Source organism: Psammomys obesus, unplaced genomic scaffold, assembly GCF_907164565.1.
Source record: "Psammomys obesus unplaced genomic scaffold, mPsaObe1.curated_primary_1811, whole genome shotgun sequence".
Classification (NCBI taxonomy): domain Eukaryota; kingdom Metazoa; phylum Chordata; class Mammalia; order Rodentia; family Muridae; genus Psammomys; species Psammomys obesus.
In genome coordinates, this window is record NW_026596117.1 from 9,932,314 (window position 1) to 9,948,207 (window position 15,894).

Sequence of the window (15,894 nt, forward strand, 5' to 3'; positions counted from 1 at the left end):
TTTGAAAATGCCAAGTACAAGTGCTGGGACAGGAAAACCAAAGATTTGTTGGCTTCCCTAAGAAGCCAACATTTGTGGCTTCCCTAAGAAGGCAGCTAGATGTGTCTGTCCCTTTTTCCTTTTCACTCCAAATGTTCAGAGGGAATGGATTTTACAGGGCAATTCTTTCACACCTTTGAGAGGCTCATGCATACAGTATGGTGGATACAACTGTCTTTTTCTTTCCTTCCTTCCTTCCTTCCTTCCTTCCTTCCTTCCTTCCTTCCCTCCTTCTTTCCTTTCTTTATGAGACAGGGTTTTTCTGTGTATCCCTGGCTACCTTGTAGACCAGGCTGGTCTTGAACTCAGGTTGGTCAGAACTCTTGGCCTGCCTCCTAAGTGCTGGGATTAAAGGTGGGCACCATCGAACCTCAGCCTCCATGCTCCTTAATGTCACCCAACCGGGCTGTTTTAGAGCTTGTTAGCTGTGTGTCCCACCTGTAACCAACTCAGAACTACAGCTTCCCCAGTGAGCCTGTCAAGTAACCTTACTTCAGCATTCACTAACTACCCTGACTCTGATGTTGCCACAACCGCTACCTTTTTCATATCACCATCTTGGCGTGGCAAGCTGTTTCAAGACATCTGGGACACATTCTGTAGGAGTGCTAAGTTCCTTAGACTGTAATAAAAGTGTAATCCCTGATACCTCATCTCAACTCCAAGCCCTACTGCTAATAACACCTCGATTCTTTGTGGCACTCAGGTCTACCGTCATCTGCCTGCTGGTTGGTCAGGAGTTTGCATGCTGGTGCTCCTCTTCCCTAAACTGGGGGTGATCAATGAAAAGGAGCCCTTACAAACCCCAGTTGTGGATTCAATCGCTGCCCAGCAGGATAAGAGGGTAATTCAAATCTTGCCCCTCCTGGCTGTTGCAGGACTGGGACAGTGGGACTGGCTACTTCACTAACCTTGTATTGTCAGCTTTCTTCCCAGTTCATCCAAGATCTCCAGGAAGTGAGACTCAGACAATACTAACTCTTCAAAGACAGACTGACTCACTGTTAGCAGTGGTACTTCAAAACCAACGAGGGTTGGATCTCCTTATAGCTAAAGAAGGTGGCTTTTGCATCTTCTTCCAAGAGGAATGATGCTTTTATGTCAACCAGACGGGAATAGTAAAAGACAAAATCCAACAACTCCAGAGAAATCTACAGAAGTGAAGGGTATAGCTCAAGGCCTCTAATTCTTGGGCCTTTGAGAACTCCATACGGAAATGGATTCTGCCCTTCCTCTTTCTGCTTTCACTTTTTGCACCCTGCATTACCAACTTCTTCTCTACATTCCTCCGACAACAAATCCAAAAATTCTCTAATCAGTTACTCTTACAGGATTATAAACCTCTACCCATAGAACCAGATGACAACAATCTTCCAATCGACCTGATGGTGGGGACCATCTGAACACCGAGAATGACAATGCCTCTAATCAGCAGGAAGTAGTTTGAAGAGGAAAGGTTGCCCCTATGCCCTCCCACCATCACCCCCTTCCTAGTTCCTCTCTTTTTAATTAAACAAAGAGGGAAGAATCTTGGGATTGGTAAACAGGCATCTCCACAGCCAGCCCCAAGGGACCTGACAAGCGGGACATCAGGCATCTGTGAAGCCACCTCCGGAATCAGTGGATACATGACCACCTCTTCATTGGCGCATGAGGCTGCACTGGGTCACCTTATAGGAGGACTCACACCTCCTCCTCTCTCTCTTTCTTGCCTTGCCCAGAGACAGTCTCTGTGACCTCTCCTCCTCCCCTAATAGAACTATCCCACATGAACCCGCCCGTATAACTCCACTGAACCATCCTAACAGCCACAACAGTTTGCATTCTTTTTAGAAATGCCCTTCTAGAACCATCTTCCTATTGGTAGGTAATGTGGGCGGGGCTGGTAACCAACAGGAAGCTGCAGATAGTTTCTAAGGCCTAAATGTCAATGCACCTGCTGCCTGGATGGAACTGGGGGCATTGAAACACAGGAGCATTTAGCTGCTGGAGGTCACCACGGTGTGAAGATGCTCAAATGAAGACCAGGCACAGAGGTAAAGGTGCCCAGCAAGGCTGCACTCCTCTGGGCTCCTCTGCAGTTCTGTCTTTAAAGGGCCAGTGTCTTATTTCAGCCACTTAAGAGACCCCAGATCCCAAATCTTCCTATTGAGTCCTCTCTGTATTCTTGACCCACAGAGACCAGAAGAGGTGGGGAAAAAACAACAACAACAACAACATCCCTTGTCCACTGAAGTCTCTGTGATTGGAGCAGCTTCTTTTGCAGGAGCCTAAATGTGTTGCTCTGATAATTAAATTTCCTGACTTTAAAAACAACTGTTTCGGAATTTAATTTTCCCTGGGAAAGGGTGGGAAGGAAGCGCAAGAAGAGAAAGGTGATTTGGTAACCTAGAAACATCTATTTTGTAGATTTCCTCCGAGTTTGGTGGGCAATTTTATGCCAGCTAAAGCTGTCATTGTGACTCCTATTGGCATTCAACCACATCATTCATTTCAAATGCAACCACCAATGGGGTACCTTGGGAGTGAAAACCCCTAACCACATTAATGTTTATGTAAATCAGTACATTTACATAGATTAGAGAGCCCCCTTCCTCTGGCTCTTTCCAAAGGTGTTCTAATTATGCAAAATTATGTCATCAACCGTCATGGGCACGAACAAGTTCATTGTCGGTGGAGGCGCCAGAGTCTTTTATATTGAGTTTCCCAAGTTTCAAAGGCCTCCAGTTTCAATGGGATCTGTCACCAATTCTAATGATTTGTGATGGGGTGGGAGGGCCATGAGGGGAAAGGTGTTTGCAGGTTGAATAATCCCCCAGCCCTGGGCATACAGCTTTGATTTAACTCTGCTCAACAATTGAAGACCAGTGCCCCTCACCCCCACACCCGGTCATTTCCTTCCATTTAGAAAAGGCCCAGCTCCCTCCCTGCCTGCCGCTTGTTTTCTATGGCGTCTTTGATTAGGGCCTCCTTCTCTCAGGACATTTGAATAAATAATCCCCTTGCTCCTCTTTTGTTTACAGAGTTTTTGCCTGCTGTTTCTGGTCTCCAAGAGAGCTCCCAGCATTTCCAGCCAGGAATTAAGATGCCTGTGAAATCCACCCTTGTGCTGCCAATGCCTTGAGACCGGAGTTCTTAGAAAACACTGAAGTATTTTCCTCGTTCAGTCACTAAACAGGAGTTACTGGGAAACAGTCATTTAGAACGGGGCCATTAGCTGAGAAACTCTGCAGACAACAGCTGAGGGGCAACAAAGAGGCCAAGAAGAAAAGGCTTCATAGTCTCTTATTTGTGACTCCTTAGTGCTGGCTGTTAGAAATGACTTTTGCTAGCAGGCAGCTGCTTCTGCCATTTACACTTAATCAAATAATCACAGGGCCCAGAGAGGCCTCAATCCACTCCTCTGCATTCGCCCGGACCTTTGAGGCTGTCTGAAGTGCTTCCAGAATCCTCCAGTGCTTTCCTTGAACCTCCAACTTGGATAAGTCAAAATGTACTTGGCATAAGAGACATGAGTCCTTCCAATTAAGACAGAGGTGTGTGTGTGTGTGTGTGTGTGTGTGTGTGTGTGTGTGTGTTCCTCCATTTCCTTCCTGAACAATCTGGGGACATATCAACTTTAGTCCCTGTGACTGCTCCTCTTGGTTGTCAACTTGACTATATCTGGGATTTAAAATGAAGGGCAAACATGTGAGGGGCTTTCACTTTATCTAAAGTAGGAGGATTCAGATCTTTGAGTTGGGAAGACACACCTTCAATCTAGATCATTTGAGCTGTAATCTGGGTCCCATCTCCTGCTGGAAGCCATGTAAGGACATGGAAGAAGGAAGTTTTTGCTCTTAGCCTGCTTGGCCTCTCTTTGCTGGCAAGTTCATCCCTTCATTAGCATTAGAGCCTACTTTTTAGGGATTCCAGCATACACTGAAGACCAGCTGAGACATCCAGTCTTATGGGCTGACCAACTACTAGATGCTTGGATTTTCCTTTCATAGTCAGCCATTGTTGGATTAGCTGGACCTCAGCCTCTAAGTCATTCTAATAAATCCCCTTTCTATGTCTATATACTCATTCTGTAGGTTCCGTTAGTCTAGAGAACCCTGATTTTGGTACCATAAGTGGTTCTAGAGCAATAGAAGTGTAAGGATGAATCTGTTAAGAATCTGAGATAGGCTTTCCAATTTGCCAACACCTATACTTTGCCAAAGCCAAAGTTTCTCCAGTTACTGAAGCCCCTCCTGAAAGCTTGAAGAACACGAGTGAACTATTTTACAAAATTGAAGACGTAAATGCATTTGATTATTCTGATTCACTGACTGTGGGCAGTGGATTTGTTGACTCTATATATGAAACTTCTAACAGTTTTGGGAAAAATGAGAAAAATGATGATGCAGGTTGGTTGTTTTTAGCATCTCTGGATAAACTGACAAAGAATAGGGATAAACATAAAGATGAAATTTGACAGGCTCTTACTAGGCCACAGAAGAGGACATTGTAGCCAGCCCTGAAGAGATCTGATAAGCTAGAATCAGATGGAAGAGGAGGAGAACTTCCCCCATTAGTGGACTTAGAGAGGGGCAGCAAGGAGATGAGGGAGGGAGGGTGGGATTGGACGGAATGAGGGACGAAGCTACAGCTGGGATATAAAGTAAATAAACTAATTAATATAAAAAATAATAAATTAAAAAAAAGAAAAAAATGACAGCCTCTAGACATGCATCAACAGTCTGTTTTCTAAATGTGCTCTGGAAGAGAATTTCCACCAGGGAATTGGGTCTTTCTGAAAGAGGCTTAACCGTACTGTTTGTGCAAAGCAGGCTCCTGGAGGGAAGGTAGAAAGTGTAGTCCATGAGGAGGTGTGCTAACTACTAAAGAGATGAATGATTTTGTTAATTCTTTCAAGCACAAGTCTGGGTAGTACATGTGGGAATGGATTTTCAGGGTGTGGATACTGGTGAAGGGAAGATAAAGCTGGATCGGGCTGAGTTTATTGATACGGGCCTGTAGAGTCTAGATTCCAGGTTTAATTTGGAGGCTTGTGCAGATAAAGAAAAAAGATGTCAAAACATTGTTTGAAAGGTTGGCTGGAGCATTTGTAAAAAGACGGCCTATTGGAAAGGAGTTGGGGGGGGCACTGGAGAGATGGCTCAGTGGTTAAGAGCACTGTCTGCTCTTCCAAAGGACTTGGGTTCAATTGCCAGCACCCACACGGCAACTCACAACTATCTATAATGCCAGTTCTCAATTTACACTAATATACATAATGTAAACTTAAATAAATTAAAAAGAAAAAAAAAGAAAAGTAACTGCCTGATATCCTTTGGCTTAGTATTGATGAAAAGATTTTTAAGACTCAGGAAAATTGCTGTGCTAGAGCGTAATACATTGTACAAATTCCGATACTCCACAATGGGAAAGCCCAGAAAACATACCCTTCATTACGCTTACAAGACACAAAACAGTGAGAGGGCACCAGCACATTTGCAAAGCTTTTGGTTGGGTCAGACCTTAGGGTTGGAGATGCTCCTACTCAGTTGGATGAATTAAATGCAATAAGTTTAATTAGGCTCTGAGGGAACTGGAGCCAGATGGCAGCACTGAATAGCCAAAGCAAGGTGACAGGAATTGTTATAGACAAAACAACACAATGGCCTAATCTGAAACGGCCAAGTGAATTTTATGATGGCGGCATGACTCATATGGACCTTTAGTTCAGGCTAATCATGGTGTTTCCAGGCATGATATAGATAAGAAGCCTACTATGTTTTTGATACACACACACACACACACACACACACACACACACACATATGTATGTAAAACAAATGAAAAAAAAAAAAAGGGCTACATCATGGCATAAAGGGAATCTCAGCCCTCAGCCAGTGAATCAATTTCCAGACTTGAGACAGTTTGCAGACCCGGAACCCTTTGAATGAAAGGATGGCCAGGTTCCCCTGAGGAAGGACCTTGACAAAATACCAGAAGTTCTATCTTTAGCCTTTCCCCAGGCTCTCCCGAGGACCTTCGGCCTTTCATAAGGGGAACAGTGCAGTGAGGAGAGGAAACAATCAGACTTCCCAGTGTCTATTGGAGACCAGTTCTGAATTAACGATTCCAAGAAACATCATAGTCCTCCAGTTAAAGGAGGGGCTTAAATCAGGTGATTAATGGAGTTTGGGCTGAAATCTGACACAGAGTAGGTCCAGTGGGTCCTTGACCTCATCCTACGGTTATTTCCCCAGTCCCAGGTCATATAACTGGGATAGATATACTTAAAAGTTGGCAGAATTCTCACGCTGGCTCACTGACCTCTGGAGTGAGGGCTATTACGGCTCAAAAGGCTAAACGGAAGCCTTTACAGTTGCCTCTGCCAGGGAAAACAGTGTTTCATCCCTGGAGGCACTGCAGAAACTAGTGTTCCCTTCAAGGAGGGGGAGTGCTTCCTACCTTTAGCTCTAACATCTCCCTTCAACTCTCCCAGCTGGCCAGTGCAGGAGACGTGGATCAAGGGGAATGACAGCAGACGATGGAAAGCTCAATCAGGTACCGACTCTGACTGCAGCTGCTGTACCAGATGTGGTGTCCCCATTTGTGCAGATTAACACGGCTCCTGGTACATGGTATGCATCTATTGATGTAGCAAACGCCCTTTCCTCAGCACCTGTTCATAAGGACCACCAGGAGCAATTAGCCAGCAGTATACCTTTTACAGTTTCACCTCAAGGCTATTAACTCTCCTGCCCTGTGCCATAACTTAGAAGGGACCTCGACTATCTGTCTGCGTCTTGCACAAAGTATCACATTGACGACCTTGTGTTGATTGGGTCATGTGAGCAGGAGGTAGGAGCCATTTTGAAATCATAGATGGTAACATAGAAATGTATCAGAGGATGGGAAAAAAAATCAAACCAAAATTCAAGGGCCTTCTACCTCAGGAAATTCTTAGGCGTCCTGTGGTGTGGGGGCCTGCAGAGATGTTCCTTCTAAGGTGAAGGATAAGTTACTACCATTCCCACCACCACCAAAGAAGCACAGTGCTTAGTGGGCTTATCTGGAACGGAGAGACAGCACATTCCTCACTTGCGTGTAGCCCATATACCAGGTGACTGGGAAAGCTGCTCGCTGTCTCTAGGGCTTGGAACAACAGAAGCCTCGTCGACAGATCTAGGCCTCTGTGCAAGCTGCTCTACCACTTGGACCCAATGGTTCTTGAGGTGTCACTGGCAGATAGGGATGCTCTTTGGAGAGTCTGGCAAGTGAATCACAGACAGGTCCTCTGGGGTTTGCAGCAAGGCTCTACTCTCTTCTACAGATGACTCTTCTCCCTTTGAAAGACAGCTCTTGGCCTGCTATTGGGCCTTAGTGGAAACCAAACATTTGACAATGGGCCACTAAGTTTCCATTCGACCTGAGCTGCCCATGATGAGCTGGGTGTTCTCTGACCCACCAAGCCATAAAGTAGGCCATACACAGCAGCAACCCATTATCACCACCATGGAAGTGGTGGATACTGAGCAGGCCTGAGCAGGTCCTGAAGGCACAAGCACGTTACATGAAGTTGCCCAAACGCCTCTGGTTTCTTCACCTGTCACAATGCTGCCGGCTGCCAAGTAAGCACCTACTGCCTCCTGTGGTGCTCCCTATCATCGCCTGACTGAGGAAGACAGGACTAGGGCCTGGGTTACTGATGGTTTTGCACGTTTACGCAGGGGGAAAGTGGCCAGCTGCAGCATGGCAGCCTCTCTCTGGGACAACCCTCAAAGACACCGGCGAAGGGGAACATTCACAGTTGGCAGATCTCCGGGCAGTACACAGGGTCATACATTCTGTTTGAAAGGAGAAATGGCCAGATGTGCGATTGTTCACTTACTTGTGGGCTGTAGCCAGTGGATTGGCTGGATGGTCAGGGACTCAGAAAGAACATGATTGGAAAATTACTGAGAAAGACATCTGGGGAAGAAGTCTGTGGATAGGTCTCTCCAAAGGGGCAAAGGATGTGAAGATGCTTGTGTCCCATGTAAATTCTCATCAAAACGTGACTTCAGCCGAGGAGGAGTTCAATAATAAAATAGATAGACGATTTGTTCTGTGGACAGTCAGCCTCTTTCCCCAGCCATCCCTGTCACTTCCCAGTGGTCCTGTGAACAGAGTGGCCATGGTGGCAGAGATGGGGTTATGCCTGGGCACAACAGCATGGACTTCTGCTCACCAAAGCTGACCAGGCTAAAGCTGGTGCTGAGTGCCAGATCTGCCGACAGCAGAGACCAACTGAGCCCCAGCTACGGCACCATTCCCCAGGGTGACTGGCCAGTGACCTGGTGGCCAGTTGGCTACACTGGACCACTTTCTCGTGAAGAGGGTATCACTTTGTCCTTATTAAAGTAGATACTTATTCTGGTTATGGATTTACCTTTCTTGCACATGCTGCTTCTGCCAAAACCATCACCTGTGGGCTTACAGAATGCCTGATTCACCACCGTGGTGTTCCACACAGTGTTGCTTCTGACCAAGGAACTCACTTCACAACCGCAGAAGTGTGACAACGGGCCCAGAACCAAGAACTTCTTACTATGTTCCCTACCATCCTGAAGCAGCTGGCCTGAGAGAAAGATGGGATGCTCTTTTAAAGGCACAGTTACAGCACCAATTAGGTGGCCGCAGCCTGGAGGGCTGGGGTAGGGTTCTCCAGAAGGTGACATGTGCTTTGAATCAGCACCCAATATATGGTATGGTTTCACCCATAGCCAGGATCCATGAGTCCACTAATCAAGAGATGAAAAAAAAATATGTAGTTCCATTCACTATAAACCCTAATGACCCACTAGGGAAATTTTGGTTTCCTGTTCCTGTGATATTAAGTTCTGCTGACCTAGAACTTTTGGTTCCAGAGCAGGGAGCACTCCTGCCAGGAGCAACAACAGATATTCCATTGAACTGGAAGCTCAGATTTCCCCCAGGCCACTCTGGACTTCTGATGCCCAGAGGAGTGATTAAGCCAGAGTACCATGGGGAAATTGGATTGCTTCTCCTCAATGGCCATAAGAAAGATTGTGTCTGGAGTTCAGGAGATCCAGGTATCTCTTGGTACTACCATGTCCTATGATTAAAGTCAACAGGAAACTAAAACAGCCTAATCCGGGCAGGACAACTGTCTCAGGGTTTTATTGCTGGGAAGAGACACCATGGCCACTGCAACTCTTAAAAAGAAAAACATTTAATTGCAGCTGGCTTACAGTTTCAAAGGGTTAGTCCATTATTGTCATGGCAAGAAGCATGGCAGCATGCAGATAGATACGGTGCTGGAGTAGGAGCTGAGAGTTCTATATCTTGATCCTGCAGGCAGAAGGAGGCTGCCACATTAGGCCTAGTTTGAGAATAGGTGATCTCTAAGGCCCACCTTGCGGTGGCACACTTCCTCCGACAAGGCCACACCTACTCCAACAAGGCCACACCTCCTAATAGTGCCTTTCCCTATGAGCCAAGCGTTCAAACACATGAGTCTAGGGGGGCCGTGCCTATTCAAACCACCAGAATGACAAAGGGCACACAGTATGGGTCAGTGCTCCAGGAAAAAAGCAAAGACCTGCTGAGGTGCCTGCCAAAGGTGGAGGAAATACAGAATGGGTAGTAGAGGAAGGTAGTTATAAATACCAGCAAAGGTCATGTGACCAGTTACAGAAATGAGGATTATAATTGACACGAGCATTTCTGTTGTAGTTTGTTAAATTGTATTTGTACAGTTATTTGTGTTTTCTTTCCTCAATATAAAATCAATTAAGATAAGATCAATGTTTACAATATTTAAGTTTGAGATACTAAAAGAATGTCCCTTCAGGGACAATGTCACCTATTTTAAATTTATAATATATTTGTGGTAGTATGAGAAATAGTTATTTCATGTTACGTGTAATTATAACCTGGTTAAATATGTGTTTGCAACTGTACAGCTCTATAATATTTAAGTATTATTATGCCCTGGGTATTGTTTTCATTTGGAACTAATCATGACATAAAGCGATATGATTGCGTGTCAAGTTGACAAGGGGTAGACTTGTGAAGATTCAACTATTCTTGGTTGCCAACTTGATTGACTACATCTGGAATTTAAAATGAAGGGCACATCTGTGAGGGTTTTTGCCTTATTTGAAGTAGGAAGATCCACTTCTAATCTGGATCTTTGAGGTAGGAAGACACACCTTTAATCTAGATCTTTTGACCTGGGAAAAGACTTGGCTTTAATCTAGATCTTGAGTTAGGAAGACACACCTCTAATCTGGGCCACTCCTGCTGGAAGCCTATATAAACACATGGAAGAAGGAAGCTTTCACTCTGCCTGCTTGCCCTCACCTTGCTGGCAAGTCATCCCTTCACTGACATTAGAACGTTCTTTTTAGGGATTCTAGCATATACTGAAGACCAGCTGAGACATCCAGCCTCGTGGATTGACCAACTGCTAGACTCTTGGGCTTTCTGTTCATAGCCAGCCATTATTGGATCAGCTGGACCACAGCCTGTAAGTCATTCTAATAAATCCCCTTTCTATGTATATGTATATACTCATTCTATAAGTTCTGTTACTCTAGTGAACCCTGGATAACACAATCCCCAAACACTAAGGTTATCATTATATTCATTTCACAGATGATCAAACTAAGGCTCAGAGAGTTGTGTTATTATGTGAGGGTTCTCTTGACACAGGACTTACAGCTCTAGATTCAGGACAGCTGTAGGGAATGTGTAGGAAAGCCAGACTATGGTCACCTAGGCTTAACTGAAGTCCATTATTTCTAAACCTTTTTCTGGACCCCTAACACTACCCTAAATTGCTCATGGCTCAGAGGTAGATGGGGCAGCTACTGGAGCATCCTGGAGAGTGCAAAGTCCATTGTCTCTGAGTCTGAAGGCAAAGCCTGGTGTGTCAGCTTTGCAAGGCCAGCTCAAGACAGCAAGCCTTCTTGCTGGTTCCTCAGAGCCCACTGGAAAGGCTAGTCAGGATAGAGTCCTGCTTAATAGTCCTTCCAGTCCTGTCTTTCTCTCACCCAGGTGGTGTCCTCTATACTAGGAGGTATGGGAAGCCCCAGAGGAAGGCCAGGTTGTTCAGAGAACCAGCGGGTTGGGAGCAGTTCCTCTCAGGAGTCTGGAAGAAGATTTCAGTCAGGTGGCAAGGCTGCATGTTGGAAGTTGGTCTGATTTGTGTTACTGGCCCTTCAGATCTGGTTATACCTATCTTTGTTTTGTAAACCTGCCTAAGACATATCTGATCGGTTGATTAAACAGCCTATACCTGGGCAGGGCAGAATGGGGTAGGCGTGGCTAAGGTTCCAGGGCTTTGGAGGACAGAGAGGATCATGGGAAACAGATGGCCAGGAAGAGAGGAAGAAGGAGGACATCACAGTGGGTTAGTGTGTAGAAAAAAAGCACGTGGGCAAGGAGAAAGTACTCCAATAATGGCATGGAAAGGCCCATATGAAGAATAAAAGCAAGTACCATGGGATTACGTATGGAAGGTAGACTAGATGAGGAGGATTAAGATGGATGGCATTAAAAAAAGAAAAAAAAAAAAAGATGGATGGCATTGGCTGGGGGCTGGGAGATGGATGGTGAGGAAAATATCTTCTCCGCCCAAGGTAAATGAGGCAATTATAAATCTAACAGATGTCTGTGTCTTATTTGTGATAGCAGGTTAGTTAACACCACTGTGAAAATCATAGGGCTAATAATAAACATCCTATAGCCCAACAGCCATGTTTTATTTACCTCAACAGCTGCACTGTATGCTGATCCTCTCTCCCTCTGTCGTGAACTGGGGAACCATCCTCTGACTCCTGTGCTACCTCAGTCCTTTCCCTGTGGGACAGCCAGAGCCTCTTCCACACTTCCTCACGCCTGACCAGCTCACCTTAGAGGCCAGGACTTTAAGACAAAGGTCCCAAGGCACAGGGGGCAGATGAAGGAAGTCATAGCAGAGCCTACCTCAGTGCATATGAGATGGAGAAAGAAGGCGTCACAAAAGCCTGCAGGGTTTTGAATCACGACCCTCCCTTGTTCAGCTGACCTACAATTTTAGCTCAAATAATTTCCCTTCCTTTCTCTAGTGTGTCAAACATTTTAATTTTCTTTTAGAACAATCTCCAAACTGCATGTTTTTGTTAGCTCAGTTCTCTTCCTTTTCCTCCCTGCTGCCAAATAAAACCATTCGCAGAGATCAGATGTCTCAAACAGGTAGAACTTGGTGCCAAGGGCACTGTGTACACTGTCTAGCCTAGACACTGTAAGAGACACAAGTGGCTTCTCAGGCTGCGCTGGATAGCAGAACCAGAGTACCCAGGCTGGGTGCCTGGTTTGTCTTCTCCTCAGCTCCCAGCCCACTGCTTTCCGAGAAATGTCAGGTCCCATCCCTGACATTTCAGAAGTGGCTGGGAGATGCTCTCCCTGCCCTCCCCAGCATTCGGAGATTATAGTCAGGCTGGGTGGCCCCATCCTGCTGTATCCTCCCATCATTCATAAGGAAAGAGGTCTCCAGGTGAGGCAACACCCCCACCCCTCTTGAGAATGTCACCGTGCTGCTTCATGAGCCGCTTTTGCTGGCAGCTGGCAGCCTTGGTGCCGAGAAGAAGAGCTACATTTTGGATGTGCAGAGTGAAGCTTCCTGTATCTCCTTCACCAATAGGGTGATGCCCCCACACTCAGTTGCCTCCCTCCAACCAACAACATGAAAAGTATGATAAAGACCTCCTCACCCATTAGACACTGGGGCAGGAATTAGGGGACCTTGGGTTCTTCCTAAGAGAGTGAACACACTGTAAGCTCACCCTGGATGGAACAGCTTCACCTAGGCACCTGCTGTAATGTGTGGCTGTGGGCTGCCATGCCTACCTCCCAGGCAACAGCTGACTTAGAACGTCACAAGTAGGGATAAGATGATGCGACCCAAGCCTGGTATGGAGCACGCGCCACACACTGAAAGGATGAGCTCATTTCTGTTCTCGTGTCTGTCACAAGCCACCAATAGTCAATGTGGGGCTCTGCTAGAACTCCCCTTCCTTGCACCTGGGAACTGGGAAGCTCTTCTTCCAGGAGCCAAAGAGAATACCTCCTCCTTGGCCAGTCTCCATCCTCTTTGTCCAGGTACCATGTCAACTGACAGTTCCCCTTCTGCTCCCCACACCGTTCCAGACACACTGCAGCAGAGTTGGCAGCCTTTCTATACTCAAGTTTACAGCTTGGGGGTGGAACCCTGAGGGTGTGTGTTTCCATCTCTGGACAGAGGTACTTCCTAGTGTAGGTCAGAGATCAGTTTTGGGCTTCTAGAGGAAGTTGCCTGAACTGTTGCCTGAACCGTTCCCCCAAGAACAAACTAATCCCGCCCCCTTTGCTTGGTTCTGTAAGCTCTCCATTCGTCAACCGGATTCTTGACAATCGGTGTCCTTGAACTTCTGGCAAAATGAGAGGAACTGTTCCCCTGTTTCCTAGGTGGCTCTGCCATCATGTTTGCTGTGACACCTGGGCAACTGACATTTAACTGCCTTTTGTGAGTTCCATGGAAACAGCTATGGACAGGTGGTAGATATCTATTGTTCCTTCACCTCTGATATTCTAGGATCATTGCCAAGTACTTTTCACTTATAATCATTACTATTTATAATAAGTCTACGCAATAAATCACATCACTCTCATTTTGTGTATAAGGAAATAAGCAAAGAGAAATTTTGTACGTTTGCCTGGATCACCTAGTTGGTAAACCGAAATGGTGGGACTTGAACTCAGATCTGTGAGTTTCAAAAGCCCTGACTTCTTCCTTCCCAGTAACTCAGCAAACATGTATCTAACACCGACAATCTTCCAGGAGTCCAAACTCTTCTTTGGAGCCCTGACTCTTAAGTTCACCCTTCTCCCCCTCCTCTTCTTCATGACCATGAAGAAGAGGTTTCCAATGCTCACAGCAAGGAAAAGATCTGCAGCAGTAAATTGAAAGAAAACAACAGCCTATTTTCTGTGTTCACCTGCAGTTTAATAGCTTCCAGGAGAACGGAACCATGAGTTGAATGTGTTGGCTGCAGCTCTCGGGCAGAGGCAAAGTATCGTCTATGAAGTTCTCCGGAAACAATGGATGAGGAGGACTAGGAAGATGCATGTCAGAGCACCAGAGCCTGCTCCCCTCCCCCATAACCAGTTGAGAAATGGAACCATTCTAAGACACCAGCAGCATCCCCAGTATTCCATCTGGCCCACAGCAACACTGGCTGATTGTGTGCTGGTCTCTGGGGAGCAATATTCATACAAAACCTAGATCCAAATGTGCACATGAAGAACCGCTACAGCCAGCAGCTTCACTTGTCTGGGAGCCTTAAGTTGCTGAAGGTAACAAAAGCTTTTTCTCATTAGAAAAAACAAACAAACAAACAAACAAACAACAACAACAACAACAAAAAAACAAATCCCAGAGATAATTGATAGAGAGAAAACTGTTCTCCATGGCCTGATTTGGTGCCCAAACAGGAACGCAGCTTGGACTGTCACCTAAACCATCCCCTAGTTGACAGGATTGTTGGTAGCCATGCTCCCTGTTAGCCGAGACATGATTGTGATAAGCTTTGAGAGCATTGTGCCTAGGTCACATGATCCTTCCCTCGGAGCTGGGAGATGAGTCACCTTCTGCCTGCCTGCCTTGCTGCAGGTGATAGAGGTAGTTGCTGTGGTAGCCATTTGACCCAGGTATGTAGTGAGAATTTTGGGATTTTGGTTTCCTTAAAAACAGAAATATTACTAAGAATGTGTTTTCACCTTATTCCCAGGTATGAGGATATGGGGCTGCTTCCAACTGTCCACAGCAGCTGACTGTGATTTGCCTAGAGCTCTAGCAGGAGTGTTCTTTTGCCAGGTGCAGATAATTTCTGCAATGTAGTGTGAGGTTTGGAATTCTGGGAAGTTATCAGAGGATACATAAATTCAAGGGCCCCAAGAGGTGTGGGGTGAGGGATTGTTGGTCATTTGGGGAGGTTGGTTGCAGTTTGTTAGTAGTTGTGCTTGAAGAAGAAACAAAAGGAAAGAAATTAGAGTCAGGGATCTCTCTCTCCTCTATCCTTCTTTCTCTCCTATCTAGTGATAGGGGTTGAAACTGAGGGTAGAGGGGATAAAGGGTGGAAAAGAAGAACCCATAAAGTAGCAAAGATAGGCTACACAGGTATCACACTGGAAGTCTGCACATGGTCTCTGGAAAGATTTCTCCTCTAAACCAACAAAGAGGAATACTTAGAACAACAACAACAACAACAAAAAAAAAAAAAAAAAAAAAAACACCCCTGGCTTTTCTTCACAGACAGGATGCACAAAGCTACAGTACCCACCTTGCCACCAGGTCAGGAGATAGAACCATTGCATTGGGGATCACAAGATGAAAGAGAAAAATCTAGGAAGATTGCTGTGTCACTGAACGCTGAGACCTCATGCCTTTAGACTTCTTAAGTGATACAAAAACTGCTCATGAGAGCAACAGAACCAAAATATCTGGACACAGGGGTCTTTTCTGAGACTGATACTCCAACCAAGGACCATGTATGGATATAACCTAGAACCCCTGCACAGATGTAGCCCATGGCAGCTCAGTATCCAAGTGGGTACCCCAAGCAAGGGGAATAGGGACTGTCTCTGACATGAACTCAGTGGCTGGCTCTTTGCTCACCTTCCCCTGAGGTGGGGAACAGCCTTACCAGGCCACAGAGGAGGACAATACAGTCCTGATGAGACCTGATAAGCTAGGATCAGATGGAAGGGGAGGAGGACCTCCCTTATCAGTGGACTTGGAGAGGGGCATGGGAGGAGATGAAGGAGGGAGGGTGGGATTGGGAGGGAATGATG